Source organism: Lathyrus oleraceus, chromosome 7 (genome assembly GCF_024323335.1).
Source record: "Lathyrus oleraceus cultivar Zhongwan6 chromosome 7, CAAS_Psat_ZW6_1.0, whole genome shotgun sequence".
NCBI classification, from domain to species: Eukaryota; Viridiplantae; Streptophyta; class Magnoliopsida; order Fabales; family Fabaceae; genus Lathyrus; species Lathyrus oleraceus.
The window spans coordinates 45,236,360-45,247,182 of NC_066585.1; positions in this window are offsets into that span (position 1 = coordinate 45,236,360).

Genomic DNA, 10,823 nt, shown 5'->3' on the forward strand with positions numbered 1-10,823 from the left:
TATATGATTAGGTTAGACATGAAATTGATGTTGGCTCTATCGTTTTACTACTTACTAGTGGTTATTGTGCACTACGAACAAACGGTGTCTTGCGAATGAAGTGGTATCTTCTTGTACTTTGACACTCATCATATTGAATTATGCTAATTTGTTAGCTAAATGTTTTCTCAAGTATAATTTGTCTCATATAACAAGAGCAATCACATGGAATGCATACAAAGATAGTAATATGATTTTGAATCTTTATGGTAGTAGCCTCGGTGATCCCAACGCCTCGGGTTTTGATGGATTGATTTGGAATACTGATGGTGCTTGGGTTCATGGTTTTATAGATAATATTGGTTATTTCAACATCCTTCATGTTGAGTTGATGACGTTATATATCATGGTTTACGTATGAACTGGGAACTTTGCATCAAAGATCTGATGTGTTATTCTGACTCCAACTTTGTTATCAAACTTATCTCAGAGTTTGTTAATGTTTGACATCACTATGCCATGACTCTTCATAAAATTAAAGAATTTTTTTCTATGGAATGGTGAGCTCAAATATTTCATACTCTTAGGTAGGGAAATGTTTGTGTTGACTATCTAGTAAAACATGAAACTAATAATGATGCGACATACTAATCTTTTACGGAGCCTCCTGTTAGAATTATCACTCTTCTAGTAGCTAATACTAGTGGAATGTTATTATATAGATCATTTTCAACTTAAATAAAAATTGAGGTCTTATTGTTGGAAAATTTTCATATATATCATTTTAATATTTTAATGATTATATATATATATATATATATATATATATATATATATATATATATATATATATATATATATATATATATATATATATATATATATATTAGTTATTTTATCAAATAAAGTATTTTAAATAATTAAGTGATAAAAAAATATTAAAAGATTTTTTTATTTCATTTAGAATTTATTTAATTAATTAATTAAGTATGAGCTCAAATATGACTGGATCTCAGGATGATCCATTTGCGAATAATAGAAATTATAATTGATCATCACTATATATATATATATATATATATATATATATATATATATATATATATATATATATATATATATATATATATATATATATATATATATATATATATATATATATATATATATATATATATATATATATATATATATATATATATATATATATATATATATATATATATATATATATATGCTATGATCTCCAATATACCGTACACAAGTAATTTATCTCTTCTCTCCATCTGAAGAGAAATGATGAATCACAAGTCAAAAGGACATTTATTATTTATCTCTTAGTCTTCAGGATTACCATTAACATAATCTATGCCTATATATATATATATATATATATATATATATATATATATATATATATATATATATATATATATATATTATGATCTCCAATATACCGTACACAAGTAATTTATCTCTTCTTTCCTTCTAAAGAGAAATTAAGATATTAGGAGTATCGGTTGATGATGAATCACAAATCAAAAGGACATTTATTATTTATCTCCTAGTCTTCAGGATTACCATTAACATAATCTATGTCTATATAATTCTGGCTTCCACAATTATATATTATATTTATTGAGCATGTATATTCTATTGAGGCGTTATTATTTTTTAATTCTAACAAAAAGTTTCAGAGCTGGAATTAAAGTTATCGGCTTTAAAAATATTGAAATTAAAATTGCCAAATGGATTATATATGCTATTGAATTTTTAATAATGTATAATGAAGTAGTTACATATAGTGGCAAGAATTTGGCTCGATAGGATTTCAATACTATTAGATTTAATTATTAGATTTAATTCATATTTAAGTTTGTTAGATATTAGATTTAAATATTAGATTTGATTCATATTTAAGTTTGTTAGATATTAGATTTAAATATTAGATTTGATTCAAATTTAAGTTTGTTAGAGGCTTATAAATAGGGTGTCAATCATTGTAACTTTTAATCCTTTTTGTAGCCGTCATTCTCTGAATAAGAATATTTCCATTCATCATATATTCTACCTTTGCACCAACAATTGGTATCTAGAGCTCCGGTTCAGATTCATTGGGAAACACGGGAAACACGAGTGAACGTGAGGTCTTGTGTGTTTGATTTTGATTCTTAGATTCGTGTTGAATCTTGAACAAAATCTGATCAGAATTTTAATTCTGTGGGTTGGGAAACACTGTGTGAGAAATCTGAGTGTATTGTGCAAGGTAGAAAGATGAACGGAAACGGCAACATGAACACCAAACTTCCAGTATTTGACGGTAAAAACTGGAATCGTTGGATGATCCAAATGCGTGTACTGTTCGGTGCTCAAGATGTTCTAGATCTTGTCACTGATGGTTATGTTCCGGTAACAGCAGATGCGACGGATGAACAGAAAAACACGCAGAAGGAAGTAAGGAAGAAGGATCAAAAAGCATTGTTCTTCATTCATCAATGTGTTGATGTAAATGTGTTTGAGAAGATTGCAGATTCAACGACAGCAAAGGCTGCGTGGGACACACTGGTTAGATGTTATGGTGGTGACGCATCAGTGAAGAAGGTGAAGCTTCAGTCCTTGAGAAAGCAATATGAGAATCTCAACATGAAGAATAATGAGAAAGTTTCTGAATACATCTCCAGAGTGATTCTGATCACTAATGAGATGAAAGCGTGTGGAGAAACTCTTTCTGAAGAAACAATCATGGAGAAGGTATTGAGATCCCTTACCTCTCAATTTGATTACATTGTGGTAGCAATAGAACATTCCAAAGATCTGAGCACCATGAGAATTGAAGAGCTGCAGAGCAGTCTAGAAGCGCAAGAGTTGCGTTTGACTGAGAGAACTTCTGAAAGGGAAGTAGAGCAGCAGGCTCTGAAAGCAACTTCTGATAGGAGGTATCAGAAGCAGTCAGAAGCCAGGAGAAGATCTGATGGTGGTCAGAAGTCAGAAAGCTCAACCTCTGATAGACAAAAGAATGTTCAGAAGGGAAAAGAGAAGTATGACAAGAAGAAAATCCAATGTTACTGCTGTAAGAAGTTTGGTCACTTTGCTAGAGACTGTTGGTCAAACAAGGAGAGAAAATCAGAAGAAGCAAATATAGCCAGAAGTTCTGATGACGAATCTGTGCTATTGATGGCCTCTGAATCTGGTGATATGGATCTGATAGACTGGTGGTATATGGACACTGGCTGTTCAAATCATCTTACTGGAAACAAGAAATGGCTGGTTGACTTTGACTCTGAAAAGAGGACAAAGATCAGATGTGCTGATGACAAATATCTTAATGCAGAAGGGATGGGAAATGTCAGAGTGACTCTGAACAATGGGAAAACAGCATTGATTCAGAACGTGTGGTATGTACCTGGCATCAGAAGCAATCTGATGAGTGTGGGACAATTAATTGAGAAAGGTTTTTCAGTTACCATGAAGGACAATCTTCTGAAGCTGTATGACTGCAATCAGAAGTTGATTATGGAGTCAGAACAGGGAAGGAATAGAACATTCAAGGTGAATGTCAGAACTGCAGACTCAGAATGTCTTAGTGCAACAAGTGCTGAGAAGGAGAGTGAGCTGTGGCACAGAAGATTTGGTCATTTGAATTTCAGAAGCTTAAAACATCTGAATTCAAAGAAGTTGGTACATGGAATTCCTGCAATTAAGAAGCCTGAAAAGTCATGCAAAGTTTGCATGGAAGGAAAACAACCACGATTGCCATTTGCGTCAGAAACTGCTCCAAGAGCAAAACATGCCTTGGGAGTTGTACATTCTGATGTGTGTGGTCCATTTCCAGTAGCATCGATTGGAGGGAATAAATACTTTGTGTTATTTGTTGATGAATTCACAAGAATGACATGGGTATCCCTTATTAAGTTTAAACACGAGGTGTTTGATGAATTCAAGAAGTTCAGAATGAAGGCTGAGAATCAGAGTGGTCAGAAGTTGAAGATTCTTAGAACTGACGGTGGAGGTGAGTATAACTCCAAAGAGTTCCAGAAGTTCTGTGAGGAGAATGGAATTGAGCATTAGGTTACTGCTCCTTATACCCCTCAACACAATGGTCTTGCTGAAAGAAGAAACCGAACTTTGCTTGATATGGTGAGAAGCATGCTAAAGGAGAAGAAGCTTCCTCAGAAGCTCTGGGGAGAAGCTGTTGCCACCGCAACGTATGTACTCAACCGATGTCCTACGAAGAAGTTGAAGGAAATAGTTCCAATACAGAAGTGGACTGGAGATAAGCAAAGTGTTAGTCATCTGAAGGTGTTTGGTTCTGTTTGCTATAAACATGTTCCAGAAGCCAGAAGACAGAAGCTGGATGATAGAAGCAAAGTGATGATTCTGATAGGGTACCACAGTACAGGTGCATACAAGCTCTATTGTCCAGAAACCAATAAAATTGAATTCAGCAGAGATGTGATTGTGAAGGAATCAGAAGTTTGGAATTTGGATAAGTCTCAATCTGATTCTGATGTTAGAACTTCTGAAGAAAGGTCAGAGTTCAGAATTTCTGAGGTTGGAGTAAATTCTGACGTTGATTCTGACTCTGATAGTGATCCAGAATCTGATGTTCCAGACTCTGATGTTCCAGACTCTGATGTTTCAGACTCTGATGATCCTGACTCTGATGACCCAGACTCTGATGGTAATCCAGATTCTGGTGGCAATTCAGACTTTGGAAATATGCCAGAACCTTCAGATGGTCAAAGTTCTGGAGGAAGTCAACCATCTGAAGGTAGAAACTCTGAAGTTGAAGACTCTGAACAAGTTCAAAGACCACAAAGAGTCAGAAACATCCCCAGAAGATATGCAGAATTTGACATGCTGCAAGACACTGAAGTAGACTCTGAAGGAGAAGTTATTCAGTGTGCCATGTTAGTAGACTCTGAACCCATAAGTACAGAAGAGGCTCTTAAGCAGAAGTTCTGGCTGAAGGCCATGAAAGAAGAACTTGATGCTATAGAGAGAAACAAGACTGGAAGTTCTGAACAAGAGATAGCCAAGTTCAAGAAAGTTCTGATGAATGAATTCGAAATGACTGATCTAGGCAAAATGACATACTTTCTAGGGATGGAGTTCAGATACTCTGAGAAAGGTATTATTTTGCATCAGCTCAAGTATGAATTAGAACTTCTGAAGAGATTTGATCTGAAGAATTGTAAGATTGCTGTTACTGCATGCCAAGCTGTGTGGATTCTGAATCTATTGCAGGATCTGAAGATTAAAGTAAACAAACCTCTGAAGCTGATGATTGACAACAAGTCTGCAATCAATCTTGCCAGAAACCCAGTGTTGCATGGGAGAAGCAAGCACATTGAGACCAAGTATCATTTTCTGAGACATCAAGTTCAGAGGGGAGTGTTAGAAGTTGTACACTGCAGCACTCAGAAGCAGTTGGCAGATGTTCTGACGAAAGCTATCAAGACTGATCAATTTCTCAGATTAAGGGATGGAATTGGTGTTACAAGTTTTGATGGAATATGAATTAAGGGATGGTATTAGATTTAATTATTAGATTTAATTCATATTTAAGTTTGTTAGATATTAGATTTAAATATTAGATTTGATTCATATTTAAGTTTGTTAGATATTAGATTTAAATATTAGATTTGATTCAAATTTAAGTTTGTTAGAGGCTTATAAATAGGGTGTCAATCATTGTAACTTTTAATCCTTTTTGTAGCCGTCATTCTCTGAATAAGAATATTTCCATTCATCATATATTCTACCTTTGCACCAACAAATACTGTATCCTTTGGTTTTAGGGTAATAGCACCGTCATAGTGTTGTAACTATTGCATTTTTTTCTGTGAGTAATTAGAATTATATGGTATGGTTCTGAATAATTTTTTGTTACGTGGATCCAATGTTTAAATAATTTTCTTTTTCATTGCTTTAAACAAGTGTTGTATCGTAAAAATCCAGTGTTGAATCAATGTTATTGTGGTCCTTGTGAATTGCATAAACAATTCTTGTGCGGATGGTTAATTATATCAGTTTCTTTATATCATTCTATAGTACTACCGTAGAATTATGTTTCTATTCTAATTGATAACAAAGTTATCATCTATTTACGGTAATGTGCTGAAACAATTTCAATACGTGAAATTTTGTGATTGCAATTTTTTTAAAGTAGCGTTGCGGCAACACTAAAAGGTATATTAGGGATTTTATTTCATATATAATAATATGAAAATAAACTGTGGTAACCCTATTATGTAGTAACGTAGCGGCAACGGTAGATAACAATTATGCATTCTCATACAAGAGATTTAATTCTTTTCATGAGTATTAATTTAATTTAAATTTAACTCTTTGTTTTTTTATTTGAGATTCGAACCCCTGTAAAAGAGGCTCACTTCTATATATATTTTTATTTTGATGGGTATGCACTTTATCGACACGGATGACTATATATTTTTATTTTGATGGGTATGCACTTTATCGACACGGATGACTCGTATCACAATCCGTTCGTTATTGCCAATTTTATTTAAAAATAAATGAATCAAGGAAACAAAACAAAAAAAACTCTTTTTTATTTTTTAATTTTAACCCTTTCCTTAGACTTTAAACTTACAGATCTCGATAGAAATTTTGAAAAATCAGGATTTGTGGAAAAAATATGTAAGTAATATGGAAAAAAGATATAGGACTCGAGATTCTAATCTTCTATATCCGAACCCATTGGTGATTTTAAGAGAACACCAAATGGATTTTATCTAGGGATGTGCATGGATCATAAACCAAACTAAATTGAACCATATATATGGTTCGGTTTGGATCTTAAAACCATTTTCATAAAACCAATTTATTTTATTAAAATCGGTTTATAAGTGGATCGGTTCGATTTTAAACCGATTTTTAACCAAAAAAATAGTTAACAAAAAACAGTTTTAAATCAATTTCTTTAAAACCAATTTTTTATTTTCTTAAAAAAATCAATTTCAAAACCAATTTTATAAAAAAAAAATATCTCGATTAAAAATAATCCCAAGTATGGTGTGTTACATAAAAACGCTAATAAAATAAAATAATTATGAATCATATCTCTATAAATCATAATTGTTCATAAAATAAATAATTCATAAAAAAAATTGTTCGAACTTCTAAAGTCTCTCATAATTGTTCATAAACAAATTTTATGAGGTTTTAAAATTATTATTTTTTTAATTTAAAAAGCATAAAAAAAACAATTTTTTTAGAAAAAAATATCAAATATTAAGAAAAAAGAAAAAAAAATTGAAAATAATAAAATTATATTCTGAAAAAAAAATTATTCCAAAAAATAAAAATAACTGAAAAAAATTATTTTAATGGTATTTTTTTGGTATCTTGTCTTGGTCTTATTTAATTTCCATATAAAGAATATTGTGAATGTCTATATGTTAATTGACATACCTACTAATATTATTGTATGTTTTTTGTTCTTTTCAATTGATCCAATTGTCGTTGCTACCACTCCAAATTTTGCTGCTCAGATTAACTCTATCCCTATGTTGAGTGGGATGAACTTTAAGTCTTGGAAAAAATATGTGGAGATCGTCCTTAGATGCATGGATTTAGACTTATATTTGAGGGAGGGACGTCTCACCGCCACTACTAAGAACCCAAATGAAACTAAAATAGAAAAATGGGGTTGATTTAACCGGATGTGCCTCATGATGATCAAAAGATTCATACCTGAAATGATTAGGGACTCGATTGTTGAGAGTGAAAGCGCCAAGAAGTTCCTTGAAACCGTGGAGCAATTATTTGCTAAAAATGATAAGGCTGAGACAAGTAATACCTTGTCCAAACTCATTTCAATGGTTTATAAAGGCAAAGTGAGCATAAGGGAGTATATTTTGGAGATGTCTAATCTTGAATCAAAACTCAAGGCATTGAAGTTAGAATTTCCTGAGGATTTGATTATGCATTTGGTTTTGATCTCTCTCCCGACAAACTTTGGGAAATTCAAAGTGAGTTCAATACTCAGAAGGACAAATGGTCTCTCAATGAGCTCATATCTCACTGTGTGCAGGAGGAAGAGAGGCTAAAGAGAGAGAGAAGGCGGAAAGTGCTCACTTGGCTACCAGTTCTTAGAATAAAAGGAAGAGACATGCAAGAATTTTATCTCAAAATAAGAAGGTAAAGGAACAACCTAATGAGACCACTTGCTTCTTTTTCGAAAAGGTGGGACACATGAAAAAGGAGTGTTCCAAGTATGTCGTATGGCGTGAAAAAGTAGGTTAATTTTATCACTTATGTTTGTTCTGAAATTAATTTAGTTTTTGTACCTAAGGATATTTGGTGGATAGATTCTAGTGCTACTACTCACATTAGTATGCCCATGCAGGGTTGCCCGTGAAGCCACCCGCCAAGTGATGTTGAAAGATTCATCTATGTGGACGATGACAATAAAGTTGAAGTAGAGGTTATGGGGACTTTTAGATTATTATTATTAAAAAATGGTTTTCATTTGGATTTGGTTTAGACTTTTGTTGTACCGTCTATTAGACGGAATTTAGTTTCTATTTCTATTTTGGACAAACCAGGTTATACTTGTTCGTTTGGAAATAATAAATTTAGCCTCTCATATGATTCAAATGTTGCTGGTTACGGTTCCGTAAATGATAATCTTTATATGATTGATATTGAATATTCTTACAACAAAAAACAGTTTTAAATCAATTTCTTTAAAACCAATTTTTTATTTTCTTAAAAAAATCAATTTCAAAACCAATTTTATAAAAAAAATAATATCTCGATTAAAAATAATCTCAGGTATGGTGTGTTACATAAAAACGCTAATAAAATAAAATAATTATGAATCATATCTCTATAAATCATAATTGTTCATAAAATAAATAATTCATAAAAAAAATTGTTCGAACTTCTAAAGTCTCTCATAATTGTTCATAAACAAATTTTATGAGGTTTTAAAATTATTATTTTTTTAATTTAAAAAGCATAAAAAAAACAATTTTTTTAGAAAAAAATATCAAATATTAAGAAAAAAGAAAATAAAATAAAATTATATTCTGAAAAAAAAATTATTCCAAAAAATAAAAATAACTGAAAAAAATTATTTTAATGGTATTTTTTTGGTATCTTGTCTTGGTCTTATTTAATTTCCATATAAAGAATATTGTGAATGTCTATATGTTAATTGACATACCTACTAATATTATTGTATGTTTTTTGTTCTTTTCAATTGATCCAATTGTCGTTGCTACCACTCCAAATTTTGCTGCTCAGATTAACTCTATCCCTATGTTGAGTGGGATGAACTTTAAGTCTTGGAAAAAATATGTGGAGATCGTCCTTAGATGCATGGATTTAGACTTATATTTGAGGGAGGGACGTCTCACCGCCACTACTAAGAACCCAAATGAAACTAAAATAGAAAAATGGGGTTGATTTAACCGGATGTGCCTCATGATGATCAAAAGATTCATACCTGAAATGATTAGGGACTCGATTGTTGAGAGTGAAAGCGCCAAGAAGTTCCTTGAAACCGTGGAGCAATTATTTGCTAAAAATGATAAGGCTGAGACAAGTAATACCTTGTCCAAACTCATTTCAATGGTTTATAAAGGCAAAGTGAGCATAAGGGAGTATATTTTGGAGATGTCTAATCTTGAATCAAAACTCAAGGCATTGAAGTTAGAATTTCCTGAGGATTTGATTATGCATTTGGTTTTGATCTCTCTCCCGACAAACTTTGGGAAATTCAAAGTGAGTTCAATACTCAGAAGGACAAATGGTCTCTCAATGAGCTCATATCTCACTGTGTGCAGGAGGAAGAGAGGCTAAAGAGAGAGAGAAGGCGGAAAGTGCTCACTTGGCTACCAGTTCTTAGAATAAAAGGAAGAGACATGCAAGAATTTTATCTCAAAATAAGAAGGCAAAGGAACAACCTAATGAGACCACTTGCTTCTTTTTCGAAAAGGTGGGACACATGAAAAAGGAGTGTTCCAAGTATGTCGTATGGCGTGAAAAAGTAGGTTAATTTTATCACTTATGTTTGTTCTGAAATTAATTTAGTTTTTGTACCTAAGGATATTTGGTGGATAGATTCTAGTGCTACTACTCACATTAGTATGCCCATGCAGGGTTGCCCGTGAAGCCACCCGCCAAGTGATGTTGAAAGATTCATCTATGTGGACGATGACAATAAAGTTGAAGTAGAGGTTATGGGGACTTTTAGATTATTATTATTAAAAAATGGTTTTCATTTGGATTTGGTTTAGACTTTTGTTGTACCGTCTATTAGACGGAATTTAGTTTCTATTTCTATTTTGGACAAACCAGGTTATACTTGTTCGTTTGGAAATAATAAATTTAGCCTCTCATATGATTCAAATGTTGCTGGTTACGGTTCCGTAAATGATAATCTTTATATGATTGATATTGAATATTCTTATAACAAAAAACAGTTTTAAATCAATTTCTTTAAAACCAATTTTTTATTTTCTTAAAAAAATCAATTTCAAAACCAATTTTATAAAAAAAATAATATCTCGATTAAAAATAATCCCAAGTATGGTGTGTTACATAAAAACGCTAATAAAATAAAATAATTATGAATCATATCTCTATAAATCATAATTGTTCATAAAATAAATAATTCATAAAAAAAATTGTTCGAACTTCTAAAGTCTCTCATAATTGTTCATAAACAAATTTTATGAGGTTTTAAAATATATTTTTTTTTTAATTTAAAAAGCATAAAAAAAACAATTTTTTTAGAAAAAAATATCAAATATTAAGAAAAAAGAAAAAAAAATTGAAAATAATAAAATTATATTCTGAAAAAAAAAATT